The sequence below is a fragment of the Engraulis encrasicolus genome, chromosome 14, assembly GCF_034702125.1.
Source record: "Engraulis encrasicolus isolate BLACKSEA-1 chromosome 14, IST_EnEncr_1.0, whole genome shotgun sequence".
Lineage (NCBI taxonomy): Eukaryota > Metazoa > Chordata > Actinopteri > Clupeiformes > Engraulidae > Engraulis > Engraulis encrasicolus.
In genome coordinates this window covers 45,828,702-45,835,401 of record NC_085870.1, presented here as the reverse complement: position 1 = coordinate 45,835,401, position 6,700 = coordinate 45,828,702, and the positions used below count along the sequence as shown (strand labels likewise).

At 41.8% G+C, this 6,700-nt stretch overlaps 1 protein-coding gene across 1 annotated transcript in view; it reads left to right on the top strand.

Moving 5' to 3' along the window:
* LOC134463362 (transmembrane protein 88) overlaps positions 1–1,219 on the top strand; it is a 13,390-nt gene extending 12,171 nt beyond the window's left edge. Inside the window, exon 3 of the mRNA XM_063216574.1 lies at positions 1–1,219. This exon is cut by the window's left edge and continues 1,807 nt beyond it. The gene's annotated coding sequence lies outside the window, so the exon portion shown is untranslated.
* The last annotated feature ends 5,481 nt before the right edge of the window (positions 1,220–6,700 follow it).

Here is a 6,700-nt window from a genome sequence, read left to right as displayed (position 1 = left end):
ATAATGCTACTGAATGGCTTACGGAAAGTAGATGACATCACTATTGCACATTTTTTTTTCTTTATAGGCTTACTAAAAGAGAATAAAGCCACAAATAAGTAAACACAGGTTAGGTTACTGTATAGCATTTAATACCTCAAACACACACATTTTCAGTAAACCTTTACTGTGTGTGGTTTCACTCAAAACACAGCCATCGCCTACAGTATAGCGCTAACAAATAATCTCTTCCTGAATGGCCACAAGTTACACCTCTTATTGGACCGCGTTTAATCTTTAGAAAGTGGTCCCATTCCCTCGCAGGTCGCCGCCTTATGACTACCACCATGGCCTGACCTAGATGAATGAGGGCCTGCACAAACACATCCACACCTATGGCTTTGGAGGGAGGGACGGAGGAAGGGAGGTAGCCTTTATTGTCTGAGACACCTCATCCAGGTGACTCATGCCCCAGTGAAGCTATAAGTACATTGTCGGGTCAGTCCAACTCTGTTATTATGTTTCCATTTTTATAACACCGTTTTGCAGATGTTTTTCTCCAATACATGCAGTCCGTGGCCTTCAGAGAGACACGCTTGGGTTAGCAGCTTAGGTTGTAGAAGGAAACGTATTGCCCTCACATTCTGGATCGCTAGCAATTTATGTCAATTAACTTGATGTACACCGCAGAAAAGTATGCGCAGATCTAACTTAGTGACCTTTTGTAAGAGATGTTTCTTTTCATTTCCGTCATTTCCGTCATTTGCAGTGTGTTCCTCAAGGCTATGCTTGGGCAATCCTAATTGAGACATACAGTACCTTGACAGAAGCAAATGTTTATGGAACCGGCTCCATTAGATATATGAGAATGTGACGGATTCTGTGATTCTTTAACTAGGCAACAGAGGGCAGAGTGTTGTTCGGCAGAACTCCTCGTGAAAGTGCAAGGTCGCAGAGATTCTCCGTGTTAGAATAATAGAAACTAGGGTTGCTTACAATACAGTAGCTGGCGAGCTATAATCAAAACAGGAAAGAGCGGCTTTCAGAAAGCACATCGTAAGCCAAATGTAATGTCCATGTAATGTACAAAGTGTCCTTTATCTGTCTCTCCATCCATTACCTGTTACTATAGTTTCTATGGTTTATTGATGTGCAGGTGAAGAAGCCCTGCTTCAGGAAATAGCTCTTAAGTAGTGGCTCAGAACAATCTTGTCAATGACAAACAAACAAACAAAGTGATGTAGGCCTACTTAATGATGTACATACAGACTTTTTTTAATACCTTTTTTCATTCATTCATTCATTCATTCATTCATTCATGTATTTATTTATTTATTTATTTATTTATTTATTTATTTATTTATTATTTATATTTTGAATCAGTATTGCCTGCCATCCATGTACGGGGGAGTGATATTCAAATTTCTTTGCTTTCTGTTTATATCTTTATATCTTTACAGCTTTTGTGTATGTCAGTGGTATGTCAGGCATCAAGGATCTCAGAGGCTGTATCTGTATCCCAAGTTTTATCATTCATGTACAAACATCTGATGCAATTAGAGTTTTCACTGAGAAGCCAAACAAGTTCCGTTTTGAAGCAGGTATATGTATACAAGTACCGGTTTCAAGTAGAAATCAGTCGACTGTGTAATGTCTATTCCACCGGCTGCAACTTACATCCGCTTCAAATGCATTGAATTGATGGGGTCTGACGTCACATGAAAAAAGGGCCATTTCCCTTTATCTTACCTCTGTTACTAAGGGGCCATCTTCTTTTGGTACAGTGGCCTAATTTGCAGCCAGCTCTATCAAACCCCTTTATGTGTAATCGTGAGGCAATAGCACACCACTGCTTTCATGGCCAGTTGGAGCAGGGAGAGGATGAGCAGCAGAGGGATGATAGCGGTGTTTCAGGCTGAGATTAAATATGCACAATATGAGAGAAACACTGTAGCCTGGTCTGGGACCATCACTGCAGGCAAATCCATTTTGGTAGAGCCCAAAAAAGATATATTGTTTGGTGGAAATACACATTGCTTTTTCATATTCAGGGCAAAGCACATAGGATGACACGAACCCTCAGTAGTGTTGAGCTGATGCGTATGCACTGTGCAGTAGGATTGTCACTCAAGTCATCCCCCACTGTCACGCCAAATACCACACAGCGGTATATGCACAGCAGCAAATGATGCTGATGGAATGTCAAGTATGCTAATTAAAGAAGGAATACGTTACCAAGTACAGTATTTCAACCATGTACGCATGCAGCATTCAAGTTAGTTCAGTTTATGGGTAATGCACAGCTTGTTTGCCTTTGCAGCTTTACTTTTGGGCCAATCAATAACAACCAAGTAGCCACCCAACTGCTGCGTGTGTGGTTGTCTTATCGACAACATGCAGCTGTGCAATTCACTCGGTATTGAACTTTATTCCAGACCTTTAAGGTTTATCCATCTAATATTAATGTGTTTTAGTGAACTGAATTTTTTCTCAGAAATCATTGGGCCCATGTTTCTCCCCATACCCTCTAGTCCTGCGGTCTTGAACCATTAGACAATCCAGTCTTGAACACAATTGGGATGCTGGTTACTCCAAGGCCCTGCATGTGCCAGGTCGCGCAGGTCCTGACAGATGGGATCTTGGGTATATTTTGTATCGTTAAGGTACACCCTATTCCCTGAGCAGGCCTCCCTACTGGTAGCTTTAGACCATCCAATATTGACTGCAGAGCCAGGAGTAGGAATCCTCCCTACAGTATTTTCATCCATAAGACGTATTCAACGTACCTGGCATTCCAATCCATCACAGGTGAAACGCTGGCCAGAGGAGAGACATCATAGACGCTCTAAGTGCAGTTTCTACCAGATAGCCATTAGGGCTGCTCAACATAAGCTTTATTTATAGGACGTGGATCCCATGTCATCGCTCTCCTACATGCTTCTTCTCCTAAATGTATGAACATTTACAGCTGCATGGTAATGGCGGCTAGTGAATTATACACCCTGCCGAGCCAGCTAGCTGGAGGTAGTCTAGCGGCGGGGGTGCCGCAGCAGCCAGGGATGCTGACAGGGGGGACAAAGGGGTCAGTTGTCCCATGCCCAGGGAGAGTGGGGGCCCAGAATTGGGTCCTTATTACACTGCATGTGTTGGGTGAGGGGGCCCTTCACATGGCTTTGTCCCGGGCCCAGCCAAAGCTGTCAGCGGCCCTGGCAGCAGCAGTGATGGGAGAGTGCTGAGACACATTAGGGGATCATTATGGGCATATAGGCGCCTGTACCGGTGGTGTCATCAATCTGCATTTAATCTCTTTTCTACCGCAGTAATAGAGAGTAAATTACAACATCGTTAGACAATGGTGTCTGGTGTAGTCTGTGTAGAAAGCGTGGAAAGCTGTATACATGGCTTCACAGGCCCAGAGTGGTTTGATAATTTCATCCAAATGTCAGGAGCCAGAATTGGTTTACACAGAGATCTGCCTCAGAATGAGTCGAGACCTCAGGTGGTGATTTCCCAAATAGAGCAGAATGGCTTCTCTATTATTTCTAAATGTCACCATTTGTTTTGAGATTACTTGAAGTTGCTTTTTAGCCTGTGTGGTATTTAAATCCCCCATCTCCATGTTACAGTGGTGTGGTCTACTTTTTTGTTGTGGGTATACTGTATATTTGAGCATTTTTTGAGGTGGGTATACAGTATATATTTGTGCTATTCTAAATAATGGATAAAGCAATTTTAAGTGGGTATACTGAAATCCTTGAAATTTTGAAGTGGGTATACTGCGTACGTATACCTGTGTTCTACGTAGACTACACCACTGCCATGTTATTTGTCTCCCTCACATACTATACGCGCTTACACACAGCCACAGCAAAGTGAAAGTCCAATTTCACACAGTCATTCCCATGGGTGCAGTCATGCTTTCAACCAATGGGGTTCACTCAATATCCCCTACGCTTTGTGAATTTCCAAATGCTATTGGTATGTATGCACAGATTTCCTAAATTCACTACAATGTGTCTTTTCACTGTAGCACTGTCACTGTAATTTAGATGTCATTAAATATAAACCATTATAATAACATATTGACTGCAGCTGATTTTTTGTGTTGAATGAGACTGAACTTGATGGGTAATGAAGTAATATATTGTGTTTGGGTGTTGTGTTTTGCCACTTACCAATTGTCCAGCCAATCTCTGAACATTATCCACACTTTAATCATAGGCCCACAACAAGGAGTGTCGTCAAAACATGGAAAGCACACAAGTGACACTGCCGAGTTGTGGGTACATTCACAAACCATTTTGGAGCTGTGCAGAGTAAAAGATCCACTATGGCATTGTCCGCTTCTTGATGTTTTGGTTTTATATTTCTTGGTTTCCCCACAGGCACTGTCTCAGTCATCCCCATCCTACACTATACAGAGAGTCATTTTGTGTTATTTCCAGTACTGTAGCTATCAACATGGTGGAAGTGTACTCCCCGACCTCACAGAGAATCTGCATTGCCGTACCCTCCCCTTCCCTCCCACCCCTTACGGAAAAAACAAACATAACTGATCAGTATCACTTTCATGCCGCACTAAAAGAGGGCAAATAGCAGCGATACATATTTATGACGCACAGAAAGGCCACCATCTCTGGGTTGGGATCCAATCGCATGATAATGAGACCTTCTGATGTATCTGCACCATTATCGGCCTCAGCTGTGCCACCGTGCTCGGAAGAAGCCATCGCGTGAGATAGCGCTGCTCACATCAAGCACTGAGGAATGGCTGTGGTTCAGTATGTAGTGTAGACCTATGGATACTGTAGAAGTAGCTATTGTGGTGGGATTTAAAAACATGTGCTGGACAATTTTTTGAACACCACCATTGTTTCTCCACTCTCAAAAAGAGAGCAGCCAAAAACGAGGTAACGAGGTATAGTAGGGGCTCTAAGCCGAGAAATCGTTACGCGCTGGATAGAAGCATATAATTCGGTACACGTGTTCCTTGACTGATTTGAAGACATCCTAGAAGGGGTGCCCCTTGAAAAAAAAAAGTCTACCATGTCATATACAATATGTCATGTTGGTAACGCATTACATTGTTATTACATGACATTATACTTAGCTGACAATGTTAATATAGTCCTCAGAAGAGATGAAGCAAGGGTAGCCTGCTAGACCAGATTGATAAAACTACAAAATGTACATAGTGTGAAAGTATGGGTGAGTCTGTGCTTACGTGCTTGACAGCATGTAACATTGTGAACGATTTGAGAAGATTCTTGGTCTGAATTAAAATGAGCATTGCCAACACTAAAACTATGGTGAGAATAGACTGCTGCTAATGCTCGATTTGAATGGGATAGTGTCAGTGCAAGATGCCCTAGGTAGCAGGTTCTCCATCCTCTAATTTCCATAACAGATATACATATTGTATTTGTATGAGAGAGAGGTAAAGGACAGGACCTTTCCCATATGTAATGAAGAACCCCATAAGATCACCTAATTCTATATTTTTACAAGTGCATATTGTGAGAGCATTTCAGTCATCTTTAGAATGGCATTACAGATTACTCAATATAGGCCTACATGTAGGCCACAGTATGGCTTCAGTTCAAATTAAATGGGAATGATTTCTTAGTGTATGTTGAGTAAGAAGACAGAGATTAAAAAAAATGTTTATTTGCAGACAAGTCCTCACCTAGTACTTCTGTTAAAAGTTGTATTAGTTAGCTCAGTAATCATTGAGTACTTAAACTGCTATCAAAACTGACAGCTGATGGACAACATGTACTGTAGGTCTTTTGCCACCCTTACCCATAGGATAAATATCTATATAGAACAACACTTCTCATATGGTATATACTATGAAAGTAAATCATTACCTGGACTCATTTTCTTGATATGCAAGGCACATAAATAGTCTGGGCGGAAGAATAGTCGATCATACCCCGCCACAAGACTTTTTTTAACCTTCAAGATTTTGAGTGGTAACAGTAACATAACTCATTCCCACTACACCTTTTTGCATAATATTGTACATGTCCTCAGAATGCTCTACATCAGTGGTTCTCAAACCTTTTGTGTGAAGTACCCCCTGAGAAAATATTGAGCTCTCCGAGTACCACCTTGACAACCAACATTAGAATATCGCAGTAAAGGCATTCCATATTCATTTTTGCCAGTCAGTACAGGAGAGGTTCATAATGGCATTCCAAGTACCACCAGAGATGTCTCAAGTACCACCAGTGGTACGCGTACCACAGTTTGAGCACCACCGCTCTACATGTTTCAGTTCTATAGTTGTACTGTACAGTACAGTGCAGTGCAGTGGAGTGCAGTACAGTACAGTAGCATACAGAATGGTGCAGTATAATAAAGTACAGTAGAGTATAGTACAGTACAGTACAGTAGCATACAGGACGGTGCAGTACAGTACAGTAGCATACAGTACGGTGCAGTATAGTACAGTACAGTACAGTACAGTAGCATACAGTACGGTGCAGTATAGTACAGTACAGTACAGTACAGTAGCATAAAGTACGGTGGAGTCTAGTTAAGTACAGTACAGTAGCATACAGTACGGTGCAGTCTAGTACAGTACAGTACAGTACAGTAGCATACTGCACGGTGCAGTAGAGTACAGTACGGTATATCACATTACAGTACAGTACAGTACAGTATAGTAGAGTACAGTACAGTGCAATACAGTAGAGTACAGTATAGTCTTATAGAC